Genomic DNA, 18,593 nt, shown 5'->3' with positions numbered 1-18,593 from the left:
ATCGACAGTGCGCCTTATAATCAGGTGCGCCTTATGTATGAAATTAACTACTGTGCTTCAACATATTGAACTGAAAAAGTGAGTGTATTGTTCTGTATTTTATGTGTTAAACCTGAACAATGTTGAGAGTTATTGTTAATGAGTTGAATAAAGTTTGACTTATATGACTATTTTATCTCACTTAATGCATCTTAATAATAATAATAATAACAAACCGGTGCGCCTTATAGTCCGGTGCGCCTTATGTATGAAAATAGACCCAGTCAGACCCATTCATTGATAGTGCGCCTTATAATCCGGTGGGTGCGCCTTATAGTCCGAAAAATACGGTACATGTTTTTTTTAAAGAAAGTAAATGTTTATTGAATATTCTGACATTTTTTTAAATATTCCAGTAGTCTTTGCTTTTTTATAAAAAGCTCAACAAAGTTTTTCATTTATATTAGCCCTTCAATTAAAACAAAACATCCATCCAAAAAAAGCTAAAGTGCATTAAAGGAGAGGTATGATGAAAAAATCACTTGGATTTGATACAGTGATATACATCCCTTTAGCATCATTCAGAGGGACAAAGTTGAAAGTTCTGTTTCCTCCCTCATTGGCAGGTGATGTCACCTAACACACCTCCTAGAATGTGAGCTCCTCTCTCTCCAACTATGTAGCAGCTAAAACAACACTGCAGTTTAATATAGAATATATATTATACTTTATTGCCATATATGCAAATACAAACTGCACTTCTGCTGCCGATCGTGTTGGGAGTCACTGCTTGGAGCCACACGTCAGCTGTTAGCACTCTGTGCTAATGCTACACCAGTCTATGCAGCGAGACCCAGTGTAGTGTAAGGACGAAACAATTGGGATGTTAACGGATTTGTGGCTCATAGCACTAACAACGGACTCGGTTGTGGAAATGGATAGTTTCCAACTTGTACGAGGTGACGGAAGATGGAGAGCGGAAAGGAGAGAGTCTGGCTGTGTTTGTGTGCAGAAAGGAGGAGCTGCTGCTGTGCTCCTGCAGCAACATGCACACACTTCTGACTCAAAATCACTGCATGTTGTTTTGAGTGCGTCATTGCGTCACATGCTACTATTCGACCTTGATTTTAACTCACAAAACCGAAGGCCGGATGTTGCTTTTTTAGCAATATTCGGCCGATTATATACAGTGACCGAATATTCGGTGCATCCCTACTAGACACTAGGGGTGTGCCAAAATATCGATACAATATATTGCAATGTTTCTTCTTGCGGTACGTTATCGATACACTGGCGCCGAATATCAATTTTTTAAATTTAGGCCGTGTCATACAGCTCCAGGTGGTCACACACAGCTTCTACTCCATGGTTGAATGGGTGAACAGACCTGTGTCCTTGTTGACGGCCTGACGTTATTGTCAACAAAGGCTGAATGCATTCGGCATCAATTTGTGATTGCTACCAGTGTGACTCTAAAGATGTATGTTTGAAAACAGGTTCATGTTTTAAAATGTACGTGGGCAAAAAAATTATATATATATATATATATATATATATATATATATATATATATATATTGGCTCGAGAGGTACCTGGTGATACCCAGCCCTACTAGACACCCTCCACCCTCATCAAAGGTGGCCAGCTACTGGGTGATCAAGCCTGAACTTACGTCCCACAACTGGTAGGTTAGGTTTTCACTTATGTGCACAAATGCAAGGGAAATTCTCTCAATATAGAGCCCTGTCACATAGCGTAGTTTTAGGTAAGGGTTTTAATGATGAAGAAATTTGTGAAGCAAAATTATTGCTACAATGAAAACAGTTGGATGTTGCTTTGATGAATTTGCTTAAGTTTTAGTATTATTATTATTGATATTAGAAATAAATATGGTAAACTGTAACATTTTGAGATTTTATTATTTACCATTTACAGTATTACCACTAGGGATGTAACGATTAATCGTAAGGCAGTTAAAAATCGATTCATAGGTATAACGATTCACATCGATGCTGTGAAAATTGAATCGCAGTACTTTTTTTAACCAGCAGAGGGCGCTACCCAGAAGTGTTGGCGGCGAGCAAAATATGCTAATACTTTCTTTCTGGCCATCTTCTACTCCTAAACATATTCATAAATGATTCCTTACCCCTTTAGCACCGAAAGAATATCTGTAATATTACGTGAATATCTGTAAAAGTCACGTTTTTCTATTAGCTCTGTCTGCTAGCATAGCATCTCTTCTTCACTGCAAAATATCTGCATGCCAACCGACCACTGGGTTACCAGCGCCCTCTGCTGGTTCAAACAAATATCTGACCTAAATACAGTAAAATGACTGTTTTTTTAAAGTCCAATTGTTAAGGCACAAAATACATTTTCAGTTGCACTTTTAAAAAGAAAAATAACTATTATGCAGTTTTCTATTGTTTACTATAGAACCAGAATTTAAATAATAAGCTTCTTCTTCATTTGTATTATTCCTTTATTTATTTCATTCAAGATTTATTTTTAGTTAAATTGCATTGTTTTGAATAGTTTATCAAGGGATTCTTTTGACAATGAAAAATAGTATCGTATTTTCCCAAAAAAAATAAAGGAATATTTTTCAGTCATTTATATACAGTCCCATTTTGTAAAATAAATCGTGAGAGAATCGTTTCGTGAACCCAGTATCGTGAATCGAATCGTATCGGGAGTTGAGTGAATCGTTACATCCCTGCTTTATTTATTTACTTCATTTTCTGATCCCCAATTTTTGAAATGTAATTTTCCTAAACTCTCTTCCACTGTCTCTCATTCCAAACAGTTTCCTGTTGCAAGTTTCTGATTCCCTTCTTTATTTTCATGGTCAATGCATTACTCAGTGATTGAGGGAGAGTGAACAGTTTGCGTTTCCACCTCTAGCCATAAAGAGCTACTGAATGAAGCTTGTGGAGCAGATTTGTTACTGGTACCACGCTGATAAATCCAAAGAGGTTTCAGGTAATGTTGTGTGGAGTCTGCTGCCAGTAGGGAAAGCCATGAATCAGCACTGTACAGGTTGTCAGTCATAATAGGCAAAGCACAGGAAAGCAGTTTGTTAATTAAAGGCAAAATAAAGACCATTTCCTTCACAGGGCAGCTCTATGTGCTGAACATTACAGCTTCTAACCAATCTAGGAGAAAGAAAGCCGTTTGATTTCCACGTTGAGGTTGGACTGTTAGCGAGCGCTGCTCGACCTGTTGTTACTAAAAACAGTTCTCATGCTGCTTCGGAAGCTGGTAAACCAGTAATCACAGATCCAACACAAAGGTGGGGGTTTATAAACCCACAATAGTCAACATTTATTCCCTGTAATCTGCATAGGAATGAAGCTCTTTCCTTTGCTCGATACAGTATAAATAGTGAAATGATTTTGAGGTCAGATTTGAAGGCTAAATAATAAATGCTAACCAGTTCCTCTTGAAATTTGCAATGTTGAGATGCAACTTTTGATGCTGACTCAGCCAATCCCTGCAAATTCTGCACGGTCAAGCAATTATGTCCAATGATTTCAACATTTCTACGATTTTGACTAGGGATGTCCCGATCAGGTTTTTTTGCCCCTGAGTCTGAGTCCTTTGATTCTGAGAATTGACCGATATCGAGTCCCGATCCGATACTTCTATAATACATTAAAAAGATAAAGAAGAGCAAAAAAAAGATCCAGGATGTCCCGTATTTATTTTATTCATTTTACCATTCAACCCTAAACAGTTGCTTTTATGAAGTGCACTCTTAATTCTTACTCTCATCATTTAGTTTCACAGATTGAAATGTATGTTTTTCTTGATAAAACGTATGACAACTTAATATTTGTTGGCATTGCAGGTGCAGAGCATGTAAAGTATTAGCATCATTCTTTCAGCACAAACCAGCACTAACGATTGAGATCATTTTCACAGTTTTGCGTGGGGGGGCAGCTTCACCTCGCTAGGATGGTCTATTCTCACACACAAACATACACGCGCACACGCAAATCACACAAACACTTGTGTGGAGCAGACAAACACGCCCTCAAACATCTGTACGCAGTGCGCACACACACTAGCATCAGGCTAGTTACCGGAGAGGCTAACAATATGTTTTATCTCCTCCAAACAGAAGAAATGTTGTAGGGATTTACCTGCTGTTGGACTCCTTTATTCACAAACGTCTGAGAACTTCGGTCTAACTCTCCACCTCCGTTCTGCATCCAACTTGTTCTGCCGACCAAACAACAGACAGGGCTCCTCTTTTTGACACAAATTCTTCTGTGTTCTACTAGTTCTGCAGCTTCAGAGTTTTCTTATCCATTTACACTGTAACCAGAGCGCTACTGTTTGACGCTACTGTCTGACGTGGCGCAGCGTAGCGTTCCGAACATTGTGTAATCAAAATACCGGTACGGTGATATATTAAAAAATGTATATCATAACGAAAAAATATATACCGGTATTTGGTATGAACCGATATACCACCCACCCCTATAATAATAATAAATATATATATACATCTGAGTCCTGATCGGGAGATAAGGTCCGATTCCGATCGAGTCTGAAACCACGTGATCGGGCCTGATTTCTGATCACGTGATCGGATTGGGACATCCTTAGTTGAGATGCAACTATCGATGCTCACTCTTCTGCACGGTTGAGCAATTATGTCCAATAATTGCAACATTTCTACTATTTTGACCAATCTGATTGAGCCCAGGTCCTTCCGTCCATCCTGGTACTTCATATGTATGTCTTCACTTTTGCTTATTAGTTGTACAAACTCTCTATATTAACGTTGCCACAACTTTTACGTTTTTTTTTACTCATTTTGTTATGATAGAAACCCTGAAAATGTTTTATTCTTTAAAAGGGAGGGGGGGGGGGGGGGGGGGGGGGGCACTGTGCGATATTGTATGTGACATTAAAGGATAGACGCACATCGTTCTGTGAAAATCACAGTATGTCTGTGTGATGCATTGCTCAAATTAACAAAAAATTATTACATATTAATCAAATTATAGTTAGTTTCACTTCCACTTGTGATTGTTCCCAAGCTTTGTAGAAAAGGTGCCCAATCTGAACTCCTGTGTGAAGAGGTTTGAGGGCTCAAAGAAGCGGATACTGGAAGTTTCCTTTTCTATTATTTGTGTTTTGAGGAGTGAAAGTGTGGAAGCATTAAGCCACTTAATAGGGACTGAACCTTTGGGCTCTGGTATTCTGAAGTCTGTGAAGGTTTCCACTCCTTTATGTCAGTAATTCTTGGTAGACTTGGCAAGATGAACTTGACATTTTTCAAAAAAAAAAAATCTAAGATTCTTTGTCGGTACTAAAGTGACCAACTGGAAGTGAGGAAAATGTGACCAACATTTTTTTGCGTTCTTTCATGTCAACAATACATTTTATTTGACCAACGCAAGGTCATGACACCAAATTTGTCCTTGCTTTAATTTCTTTGAATATAGACACAAATTCTATTTACAGTTTTTAATTCAATTACATTAAATTTACTTTTATTTATATAGCGCAAATTTCAAGAATAATTATCTCATAACGCTTATCAAATTGTAAAATTCTAAAGAAAATTGTAAGTGATTTTTTTTTTTTAAAATAACACTTACACCTAACTGTTGGTGAAGTGTATCATTATGACATTATTGTAATGGTCGACTGTGTGCATTAATCTGTGTCCCTTTGCCGTTATTAATGCTTGAATAAATATGCCATGTGCAGTTATGAGCAAATGACCACAGTCAAAGGAAACATACGTCCATGTCTGGGTTGTTTATGTGTAGGTGGCCCTTAGCTTCATTGGGACAGGCTAGGGTTATTAGAAATCCATTAGCCAATGGGGGCTGGGTGTGAATTGCAGGCTCTGAGAAACCTTCCTCCAGGAAATGCGTACAGACACACCTCAGTGATGGCAGCAAGCAGTGGGTGATTGTGCCCCGAAGACCTGTCATCTTTTTTTTATACGTCTTCACTGAGGAATCGCAGCGACAGCCCACAGGCATTGAGAATGAATACAACATGGACAGCCTGAGTAGGGAGATAAATTGTGGCAAAAGGGGAGGGAATGCAGCTTGTATGGAACAAAGAGAGGGGAAGCTCCTGTATCATCATGTGTTTACAGTAAAACTCAGCATGCTGCTGAAGAAGAGGCATCATTTCAGCCTCTTGGTGCTAATTAAAGGGAGGACATTGTGGCGTCCCACTGTCGGGTTTACGGCTTCATCCACAGGGGCTTCTTTGTCACCAGCTGGAAGTTGATATAAGCAAATATATTCAGTTGCTTTCTTGATGCCATTCAGCGAGTTAACAGAATGTTAGACTTTTGGTGCAGTTCTTTTAAATTATCATTCTATTTCAATTGTAATTTTGATCTGAGCAGGTTTTAAACTTGCTTAATACACCTGTAGTCTTGGCTAGGAGTTCTCAACCTTGGGTTTGGGACTACATTTGGGGTCAAAAGACACTGGGGGGGATTGTCAGAAGCCTTGAAGAAAATGTCTTTCCACTGTCAAGACATTTTTGGCACTTAAAAACCCTTCCCCCCCCCCACTTTTCCCACCTAACATTGCATATATGTGAACCCATTATTGTTGTTTTATCTGTATTTATATATATTTTTTTACTTTAATGCTTATTTTATGCCAATTTAACCACATTCAGAATTTTTCATGCCCATTATATGTCAGTTTAAACTCATTCTTCCAACTACTTGTTCCAATATTGACACTTTAAAAGCCCTTTTTACCATTTTTTCCTGTCTGTGTTTGGCTACTCTAATTTGCATATTTTAACCGTTTTCTGTGGTTTTTAAAATCCCATTTAACCACTTTCTCCCCAATTTTTGGTCGTGTTGCCGTGTCTGCGTCATATGTCTGTAGTCCATACGCAGCACATCCACAGGTTTTTTTATCTGACTAATCACACCATTTGCTAGTCAGCATGTCAGCATTACAGACACCGAAGAATTATTAAGCGCTTAAACAGGGCAGAAGTACGCTCTGCTTCTCCTCCCCCCAGTGCACAGACACACACAGTCAGCTGTGTTAGCGACTGTCTGTCAGAGGCTCAGTGCAGATGTCTGTCTGTCTGTCTGTCTGCTAAACTCCATCAGTTCTGAGTGTCGAAACACTGAGAGACATTTGAGGAAACATTGTATGTCTTTTTTTTCTCTAACTCTCTGTCGCTACGCAGCAAAGAGCTGCTGCTGCTAACAGGGCTGTTTCTACATTCTTAAAGGGACAGTGTCCTCAACAAGCCAATAGGACAGAATATAGTTCACTATGCACAATGCACACTTTATATTTGACTATTCTATTTTTTCTACCTTGTACATATTTATATTTATCTTTATTACTTTTGAAATTATTTTAATTATTGTTACTATACTTTTCTCTTTATTTGTTTTCTTTGTTCTGGTTTTTTGTAGCATCCAGTGTGGTGAGCAAAATAGAAATGTAATTGTACAGGAAAACATGTTTCTTTACTGTGCACATGACATTAAACACTTTGAATCTTGAATCTTGAATGTGATTTACTTTAAAAACTACTTTAAGCAACTCAGAGCTGCCCTAAAAAAAACACTACATAATTTAATCACATTTCAGCCTTAATGAAGGAAAAAGTCAAAAGTGACACAAAATGTTGTTATTGTGCTGCTAGTAATTAATAAAAGGGTCTTTGTGGCTCCACTGACTTTGACCCATTATTGTTTTTCTTGTAAAACTATTAATAAAAAATAAATGGTTTATATCGCCTATTGCCCTTTTAAGGAAACATTTAGATATGAATATTGATCCATATCACCCAGGCCTAATGTAACCAATACAGTAACGTTTTATCTTGTAAAGGATATTATTGTCCAAACTGTGTGAAATGAGGTGTTCAAACACTGTTTAAAGTAGGATTTTTATTAATATTAGTGTGTTACCTAAATAACAAATAGAAATCACTAGACTGATATGCTGCTTTGTTATGTAGCAAGTGTTGCTAATGCTAATGCTACACTACTTGAGTTAAACAAAATGAAGACTGCGTGTTACTAAAATAACTTCAGCCTTTTTGTTTGGTGTTAATTGTACTTGAACCAGTTTGATGAATTGCTTACATACATTTTTTTTTTAATTATGTGAAATTACCTTGTCTTAAAATATCTTGTATTCTTTCTTTTCTATTTAAGGCGATAATTTTAAGTAGGTGAATTAGTTTGTTTTATTAGTAAACAACTTTAAAATAGTCTAAATTATTTGAATGAAAAAAAATTGTGATAAAATTGTGATTGTGATTTTACAAAGATAAAATGGTGATATGATATTTTTCCCACATTTCCCACCCCTAGTAGGTGGTGACACTGCAATATTTCATCAAATCAAAGAGTGCAGTTTGCACCTGTTAACTGGCTATACTGGCTGGTGGACGCTTTCTAAAAAAATGCTTCTTTTCTTTGTCAATCTTGACAAGAAAGGAGCCATCCTCACTGGGACCGTCCCATTGACAGACAGACGGACAGACATGGGCACTGACCCTGCCATGTCTGCAAACTGCTGAGAGAGCAAGAATGTTTGATGTTCATTCTTAGACTAATGCTGCATGTGGGCACATCCTGGCACTTCCCACTGCTTAATGAATGTTAAAAACACTGCTGAACATACCAGCCTAGCATTGGAATGATAAATAATCACTTAACTGAAGTGATTAATTATAATATGCTAGGGCCTGTGTGGATTTTTAATATCCAAGAGAAAGCTTACTTTTTAATATTTGTCCTGTATTTAGAACTTCATACATCCTATTTTTTCCGTTAGTATTGTCATTGTTTATTGGTTTTATTTTTATTTTTTGAAAATATAGCATCTTTGCTATTATGTGCTATATACTGTATATACCATTGATATTACTTTTTCTTAAACTGATAAAATAATGATACTTGGGCATCCCGAGTACCGATATTGATACCACAAAAAAGTATGCAAAAATTCTAATGACTTGTAAGACATTTTATTTTGTTTTCTGTCTATATATTAGATAATAACTTTAAAAAATGGCTATAAAACTGACATTTCAAATATAGATTCCCCTGGCAGCTAAACCCTAAAAATACATCAGAAATGTCACCATTCAAAGCCATTGCTGCAAAAGGTATGGGCTCCTGGTAGAGGTGACCTTTCCCGCAGTATCTGTCCGATACCAGCATCGGTATCTGAGCAGTATATATATATATATATATGTGTGTTGATATTTCAGTTTTTATCATTTATGAATTATTGTCAAAAACATTCTCAACGGTATGAATATTCCGTGATATAAATGATAAATTCCCATGTCGGCAAATAGCAAGGGCCACTTGCCCCTCAATTTAGCCAAGAATTCCCCTCAAAAACCTTTGTTCCACGGGCCAAAACTTCCCATTTGTTGTCAACAATTTAGTATTTTCTGGAGCGGAATGCTGTTTACGGAACCATGGTGTGCACTGCCACCGCCCCTCACACACCGCTGTCTGTGTGTGTAAGGTGCTCGTCTCAGCTACCTGAAGCTGCCGTGCTGCGATACATCATGGACCGCGACCTGGTTAAGACCAGATAACCATCTAATAAAGGGAACCGATTCAAGTTCCTCTGTTAGATTCACCCAAAGTTCCCACAAACACGGGGACAGAGATGAACCCATAGCAACAATTATCAACTGGAAATTCATCTAAAGCTAACTATGCTAAGCTAACACACTGACCCGCAGACTGGGCTAAGAGCTAATGCTAACCACTCCATATAAGGAATAGACTAAGTAAAAAGACCACAGAGAGCCACTGAGTTGTTTATGGTAAGATTTAACACTTGTATGGAAGGATAAAAGCTAAATATGTCACATGTTGTGTGAAATGTTAGCATACATAACAATGTCACTATTCATCCGTCCCAACTTGTGAAAGCCAATTTTTTTAAATTATATTTCACGTGTTCACTAGACAAAGCTGGTCCCATTAAACTAATGTAACTATTGAGAATATTACACCTAAATATCTTAAATGATTAAGCCATCAGCTTGATTTGGTTTAATTATAAGAAATCAGAGTTATTTATCAACCATAACTTGCAACACCACACCGGCACAGCGGTTCTCCTCAGAACGCGGAGACCAGGCTCTGCAGCTGTCCACAGCTAGTGTTTGTCTGAACCCACATAACGCAGCAGGACGGACAATATGCCAGGGAGAAGCATTGGTTCCAGCATTCCTAAAAAAGAGATCATTCCCATGCTCAAGAAATCACAACACAGCCCATGTTCTGTATGTATGATTTAGTCCAGGCATAAAACATTTACTGGTGATGCTTAAACTTGTTCAATCTGTTTATTGATTTGTGTATGTATGAACTGCTCTGAATCCTGGGTCCACAGGTGCCATCCATAATTTAACCTCATTGATTTGTAATGTACATAGATTTTCTCTGCACCCTAAAGCCCTGGACGAACAAAGGCTTTGTTTGACAGCTCATGGACGTGTACATCTGCATGTGACATTTTGATAGTCTGTGACACACTGGTAGTGAGAGCGAGCAACATTAGATTGGGGCATAATTAAAACCTCAAAGTTGCTTTAACTGATGGAGCGTCAGGTAGTTGGAGCCAGCGCTAATTGGAGGCTCAGTCTGAGCAGCAGTGGGAGACGAAAAATTGGCTAAAGAAGTTTAAGGCAAAGCAAAAAAAGCCACAGAGGAAATGTAGGAGTGAAGAGGGGGGTGCGCTGTCAGTCAGAATGTCCCTGGTAAACAGAGTGGTAAATATTTCAACCGTCACAGCCGAGTGTAGGCAGCTGGTCCTCTTTGCATGGCAACGGGATGAAAAGAGAAGAGCCGGACTCAATGGAGCCCTTCAACCCTGGGAAACCTCCACACACACACACACACACACACACACACCCACACACCCCAGCGGAAGTGCAGCTCTGTATTGGCTCATCTTTTTTCTCAGGTTCCGATTCCATCGCCTCATAGGCTTAACATTGTGAACTAATGCAAAGGACTGGAAAAGTATCAACCAATCACTTTTAATGTCTAAACAGGAGAGGAAAGTTGTGCATATGTTCAGTCAATCCTGTAGGACAGTGTAGGTTTTCATTTCTGTGGCCTGACAGCAGTACCTGGACACACTCAGTTAGAATTATGGTAATAATAATCAGAATAATTACGCTGCCAGCAACTTAGTCATGGTTGTTTAAATGTGACATTTGGAAGCAGCTGCTTCCTTCAGCCCTCCACTGTGATCCAAAATGTTGTTACTCAATGACGAATAAAGATACCTTCATACATTTTGTTTTTACTTTTTTCGGACAACGTCAGAGGGAAGTCTTTACTGCTCCCTATGTTGATATTTGCTGCTTGACAAGTGCTTCACCTTCTGATGCCATCTTACAAGGGTCAGGAGTGGCTTCCTGCTTTGTTGGGTTGTTTTGCTGAAAATGAAGGCAGGCTAGGATTCATTGTACCATATTGAAACACATCGTGATTACAGGCTGGCATAGGATCAGGTTAGCTGGCTGTCTTGCTAACTTTGGTAGATTGTGCTGCAGGTTATTCCTAATTAGTTTGGGGAGAAAAAAAGAAAAGAAAGTGAAGATTCTTGATATATTCATCCCAATATTGATGAGTGCTTTCATTTGAGACAAAGGGTGCATGTGTTCAGAAAGCTTTTGGATTCAGATCAGATAAAAAGAGTAATTATGGAGGTTATTGTGACTCTCACACATTTAGTTCATACGATCCATTATTTTCTCTGTCTCAGTTACCTTTGATACATTTTCTCGCTTCTCAAAGATGATGCAGTACTCAGGGCTCAGGCAGACAGAATTGTGGGTAGTCTCATTTATTAAGTTCTTAGATGATTCTGTTTACAGGAAATCAAACCACAGACAGCAGCCTAATGTTGACTGACAAAAAAAAAGCCAAACAAAAGTCTGGGAGCGTCACACACTCTAAACATTAAAAGCTTGCAGAAAAACACCTGAGTTTCGAAAAAACACTCAAATATTGATACAGTTTTTACCCTTTCAATAGGAGGTATTTTAGACATTTTGATATTGAAATGTTTTGCAAAAGTGCTATGGAAACACCTTTTCTGCAAATACACGTCACAGGACATACCTTGTCACGTGACGTACCTGGTCACATGACCACTTCTCTCGGAGTAAACAGTAGCAGACAGAAGAGAAGACCGGCATAGTTCTTAGCATTATTGTTACATTTCTTATGGTGGTGTAGATGAGTATGGGAAAGGAACAATAACAAAACCAGGATAAAATATATTTCAGAAACAAGGTTGTTTGTTTGTTACAGTGAAATAAAGACACCTACAAACCAAAACAGTAATTGTTTAACCAAAGACAAACATTCATGGATTCAGTTAAATCAATACATCACTAATTACAACCTCAGGCAAACAAATCAAGTACAACAAGCTCAATGAAGAGGAACAGTCACACCATGAGTGGCTGATCAGCTGTACCTGCTTCAGCTGGGTGGAGAAAAGGGCGTGGCCTGCTGGGACAGGAGAATGGCAGACCAACAGCAGAGCATGTAACAAGTATCCCTAAATTATTCATTAATTATTAATAAATTATTACTGCCACAGTATACTAAAAAAGAATACAGAGTTATAAGGCGGTTTGGAGCGTCCGTCTTCCTGATGCAAAGTCTCTTGGGATGAGATTACATGTGAGGCCCAAAACAACATTTTATGTTCAAAGCTCAATTACACTTTGTCGACATTTAGAAATATTGCTTTTATTTTGCAAAAATCTGCAATGGAAACCCAGCTACTCTTTCAAAACACTTATTTTATTATCAACCTTAATTTAATGTGGCACACTCACATAACACAGCTGTCTATGTATTTGCTTACATTGCTGTGCCTCAAGCCTTTATCATTAACATACTTTAATATTTCCCTCACACATTACTTATACTATATTGTAGTTTGGCCTGTAGATGTCGTCATATCTCGTATGATTTTTATTTTAGCTACATTGTTTCACATCCATTCACCTGTTAAAAAAAATCTTCAGTTTCTCCATCGCTAGATCTATGAACTCAACTGTTTTCGCCCATTGGATTGGTGTAATTGTTAAAAAAAAAAACAAAAAAAAAAACAGGAAAAGGCAATAGAACAATCTTCGTTCATAGCATGCAGCACAGTTTGTGTGCGATTGTTCATTCCAAGGTGAGGCTCTGCAGGTCACTGCCTCACTGTGATGTTCATCTCCTCAACAGGAAATGCCACAATTCAGCTGGTTCAACAATAGAAGTGTCATATTTGTTATATTTATGTGAAATATACATAGATGAGTGGACAAATGCGAACTTTGTAGTAACGTTAATCAACATATGTTTTAATCTTCACATAATAACAGGTTAGGCTCCGCCTCCCCTGACAATGACCTCTATGGACTGAGTCTATCCTCTATCACAGGGGTCACCAACGCGGTGCCCGCGGGCACCAGGTCGCCCGTAAGGACCAGATGAGTCGCCCGCTGGCCTGTTCTAAAAATAGCTCAAATAGCAGCACTTACCAGTGAGCTTTTATATATATAGATTTATTTATTTAGATATTCTTGTTTAAATCACACATACATGTAACTTAGAAATGACAATACATATATATAAACACTTAAAATGTAAAGTGTTTTTTGTGTTTAATACATACTTGCCAACCCTCCCGATTTTCCCGGGAAACTCCCGAATTTCAGTGTACCTCCCGAAAATCTCCCGGGGCCACCATTCTTCCGATTTTCTCCTGATTTCTGCCCGACATTGTCCGGGCGGACCATCCTTCACTGAGCGTCGTTTCCAGCCGGACAATAATAACGATTACACCGCATAAGAAGAGGAAGAAGACTCTTCTTCCTCTTCTTATGCGGTGTAATTATATTATTGTAATAATAATATTGTTGTAATAATAATAACGATTACACCGCATAAGAAGAGGAAGAAGACTCTTCTTCTTCTTCTTATGCGGTGTAATTATATTATTGTAATAATAATATTGTTGTAATAATAACGATTACACCGCATAAGAAGAGGAAGAAGACTCTTCTTCCTCTTCTTATGCGGTGTAATTATATTATTGTAATAATAATATTGTTGTAATAATAATAACGATTACACCGCATAAGAAGAGGTGTAATCGTTATTATTGTCCGGCCGGAAACGACGCTCAGTGAAGGATGGTCCGCCCGGACAATGTCAGTGAGGAAATCGGGAGAAAATCAAATCCAACCATGTGTAGGGAAGTGTTTCTGTTATGGTTATAGCCGTTGTTGTATAGGCTATGTTTAATTTTCCTTTTGTTGATTATTTTTATTTCAAGCATATATTGCATAGATTGATGGATAATTTATGCAATGTATGCCTTTTTTGTTTAATTTTATGTTATTTATTTTATTTATTCTACTACTACCACCATTTACCATTTGCACGGGTACTGTGGAATTTGTTCTTTACTTTATATGTGTTTTTCAAATAAAAGAACACTGTGAAATTGAATTATTTCATTTTCTCTTTAAAAAGCAAACTACCCCCCCCCCCCCCCCCCCGCTCTTTTGAATATAAAAATAAAGTGTTGCATACTGATATTTATCTTTCTATATATATTTATTGTTAGAAATCATTGAGATGATCAGTGTTTCCACAAAGATAAATATTAATTATTAATAATAACATAGAGTTTGGCTATTTCTGGCAATTTATTTAAGTGTGTATCAAACTGGCAGCCCTTCGCATTAATCAGTACCCAAGAAGTAGCTCTTGGTTTCAAAAAGGTTGGTGACCCCTGCTCTATCACTAAAGTACAGTCATTTATTTTAGCCCACTCAACAACAGCTTGCTTCTCACAAGCCTTTTTCTACCAGCAAGAGCATCTCGTCCACTCAAGCAACAATTTATATCCCACACAGCCTTGACTTTGTCTCTGGCATTTTTTTTAGGGGGCCAAGCCGGCGGGGCATATGCGGTTCCTGGGACCAGCGGTGCTAGGTACCCTATTGTAATCGCTTGGATTTTTATTATTATTTTTCCCCCGGTAAAAGTGTTGCTGCAGGCTAAAACCGTACAAGGGAGGGCGGTGCCCTTTAGAGGGTTGGTCCAGACCCCTCCACGTACCTCGGACACAAACTCACATGTCCACCAGCAGGTGGCGCTATAACAAAGGTCAACACGTTTTGGCCTAAAACTCCCACACCATATGTCGCACATTGAAAAACTTCATATCCACGGATTCCCTGAATAGCACTGAATCACCTGGGCTTGACCACGCCCATTTCCGCCCCAAGTTTTGTTGGCGCAAAATTGCAAAACCTGGAAAACTTATTTTTTGAACTCTTCCTGAAATCCTTGGTTGGCATGTGACTGTGGGGGTATGCGCCAAATTTGAATAATTTAGGCTACTCGGGGCACTGTAAATATAGGAAATGTATATCTCCCAAATGGTATGACCGATTTTTACCAAATTTGGTGGGTATGACCTTGAGTCGCTCCTGGGGCCGTATCGATTTGTCAAAGTGGGCGTGGCTTATTACAACATAAACAACAAACATTTATTTCAGCTGAATTAATATGTTGAGGGCTGTGAAATTTACAGGGCAGATATAGAAGACAACACAGATCACCCATACCAAAAATTGCACCACTAGGTGGCGCATTTTGGCCTGTAACTTTTGCATTTTAAATCACATCTTCATAAACTTCATATCCACGTGTTCACAGCAAATGGCACGTTGGCCTGTGTCCTGCTGCTCACCCCAATCCTTCATGATGTAATTCTATGGGTTTTCTTGGTAATTCTTGGCCCCCTTTCATAACTGCTCACAGTTCTAGTTTTTTTTTTTTTTTTTACAAATGCATTCACAGAAAATTGGTTTTCTGGGCCTCACACTGAAAACAGCAATTAATTATTTTTGGTAAATATACTAGCAACTGGATGTTTGTTGGGGGAACTCTCCAAAATTACTGTAGTATTGACTGTAAAACATATTTAAAAGAGAGTTTAAGAAATCCATTTCTTATAAAGAAGTATTTTGAGTTCTCCTAAGGGAGAGACGAGGCACAAAGTTAAATTGGAACTCTATTGAATTTCAAATAGATTTGCACCACCTAGAGGTACAATTTTGCACTCCCCTGGAAGTATGTGGCCTATTACAGTACAGCTGATGCTGCATTCAATATAACTCAGAAATCAGCATTTCCAAAATAAAAAATCCTATTTTCGTTGAAATTTCCAAAACATGGGTGACCGAGATGGTATTTACTGATAGTATTTTAATATTGTTCTGTAATTGAAATTATTATTAATTATGTAATGAAAAAAGTGTTCCATTCATTGTTTGTGTTTGTTATATATTTATATAAAGATACATTCATGGTACATTTGTCTATTTCATAATAAGAATTGTTTGGCTAGTCCATGTTATGATGCATCCTTTCAGGATGTCTGTTTCTTGAAAAATTTTCCTTTTTTTATTTTCCCAAATGTTTAAAAAGAAACCAAACTTAGCCCTTATTTGTGTTATTTTAATTTAGGTTTGCTGCTAACTGTTTTTATTGTTGAAGCAAATAGTAGAGGCAAGTGTTGGCGAGCTGCTGTCACGAGTCAGCTCAGTGAGTGTCACCACGTAATTCTCTGTTCCCTCTCCCAAAGGGCTATTGTGTTTAGTCATTGGTGTGTGTGTGTGTGTGTGCCGAACATGAATAGCTGTTTGTGTGTAATCATGCACGTGCGTGCTAGAATGTTTGCCACCAACAGGCTCATCATGTAATTTTACAGCCATAGATCATAAATGATGATGTAATGAGCAGCACTTAACCTGCCTCTGATCAAGCATCACCTCTCCTTCTATGGACGTGAATGCAACCATGAAAGAGACAAATTAACTATGACAACATACAAGGTGGCTGTAAAACACAGTGGTTGAACACATAAAAGCTTTAATGAATGGGTAAATGTTGCTGAAACATTTTATTTGACAACCTTTTAAAAGCGCGTCAAACCTTCTGTTTGCACAGCTGAAAAGGACAGGAAGTGCTCTTTACGTCCCCCACAGAGTTTATTGAAGCCTTTCCAACAGCAACACAGATGACAGTATCACAAACAATGTGCCCTCAATGTGTTTTACTCCAAATAAGTGGGAGCTACCAACACATTTTGTATTATAAATTGACTACAGATCAGCTTCGTCACCAAGCTTTTGTTTCTAAAAACGGAAAAGTAAGTCAAAATAAACAATGAACATTATTAGGGTTGCAGTAAACCATTCTTTTAGTAATCGATTAATTTATCCATTTTTAATCAATAATTCATAGAAGAGAAATCCCATACATGACAGTCTACTTTTCATACATAAGTAACTTCTTCGGGTCCTTTTATTGTTGTACAAAACAAATAAACATGCACAAATCAAACAAAATAATTTGTAAATGTGTTACTTTAAAGAAAGGCCTCAAGTTCAACAATAGACATTAGCATTTTAAATTTGATTACCACATTGAACAAATTAAATTGGACCTATTTCAGCTCTAGTAATGTAATAATGCGTGTGTATCTGTTAGGGGCGTGTCCAACCACAAAATAATCCCATCACTAATACAGCTTCCTTTAAACATGAAGCATAAGAACAAAACATTAATTTTTTAAGTGATTTTTCTAAGTGCCGGTGAAGTGCCGTCAAATCAGACGCAGTGCCTGCGTTAGCAAAATATGAAAAATACTTCAACTGCTGTTCTGTCAAACATTTCATATTTCTAGACCAAACAATGAAGATACTTGCAGCCATACTTATATTTATTACAGTTACTACCTGCTTACATTTTGTACTAAGAGTTAAAAGCAGAATTATATGAGTGTCAGAGCTTTATATGAGGAAGAAATCAAAGTGTTTGGAAATGTGTGAATTCAGAGAATAATTGTACTCTGAGATTTTTGAATGTCTTCGTTGGCTTACAAACACTCCTGCAGTCTGTTCCAACATAAGATGGAGATGCTTAGTCCCGCCTCTTCATGGACGATGAGACATCTACGTATACGTTGTCTATGGGCTGATCAATTAAGCAAAGTCTATCATTTTATTTCATACAATAGTTAGTTCCCACCAAGTAATTTGATCAGTCAACAGACTTTCCAAGAGTGCTGATATAGAGCAACAACAGCACCGGGACTTCTTACAAATCATATCACTCCGCTGTACAGCTGATGTGATGTGATGTGAATGGGGACATTTATTTATCCTGCCGTCCCTGCAGTACGTTTCATGCGGCAGATGCGTCCGGTGCCGCAGAAGACGCATTTGGTGTGAACGCAGCATTACGTCTTGGGCTACACACCTCAGCATACTGTCACTACATTCACACTGCAGGTTGTCATGCACAATTCAGATTTTTTTCTGTGTGGTCGTTCATATTACATATGAAATGCGTCTTCAATCAGTTTGGTGTATGAACAGAATGCAACGCTAAACAAGCATAGAAGAGGTCCTAAAGTGACCCATGACCCCACAGTGTTTGTTAGTAAATATGGAGGCATCCAGTGTAGGACTGTGTGTCGCGGTGAGAAATGCTCTTTCCAACAGAAGTC

At 38.0% G+C, this 18,593-nt stretch overlaps 1 protein-coding gene and 1 long non-coding RNA gene across 7 annotated transcripts in view; one reads left to right on the top strand and one right to left on the bottom strand.

The window, feature by feature from the left end:
- adgrb1a (adhesion G protein-coupled receptor B1a) overlaps window positions 1-18,593 on the top strand; it is a 227,193-nt gene that overhangs the window by 12,159 nt on the left and 196,441 nt on the right. The window lies entirely within an intron of this gene.
- LOC114477644 (uncharacterized) lies at window positions 1,066-12,343 on the bottom strand. Its single transcript, XR_003675745.1, has 3 exons — window positions 12,333-12,343; window positions 2,716-2,723; window positions 1,066-1,194 (listed from the first exon to the last, which is right to left on the bottom strand). It is a non-coding gene; the product is annotated as an uncharacterized LOC114477644 (long non-coding RNA).

The sequence above is a fragment of the Gouania willdenowi genome, chromosome 16 (genome assembly GCF_900634775.1).
Source record: "Gouania willdenowi chromosome 16, fGouWil2.1, whole genome shotgun sequence".
NCBI classification, from domain to species: domain Eukaryota; kingdom Metazoa; phylum Chordata; class Actinopteri; order Blenniiformes; family Gobiesocidae; genus Gouania; species Gouania willdenowi.
Note: the sequence above shows the minus strand (reverse complement) of the source record. Positions and strands in the feature narration are given on the sequence as shown.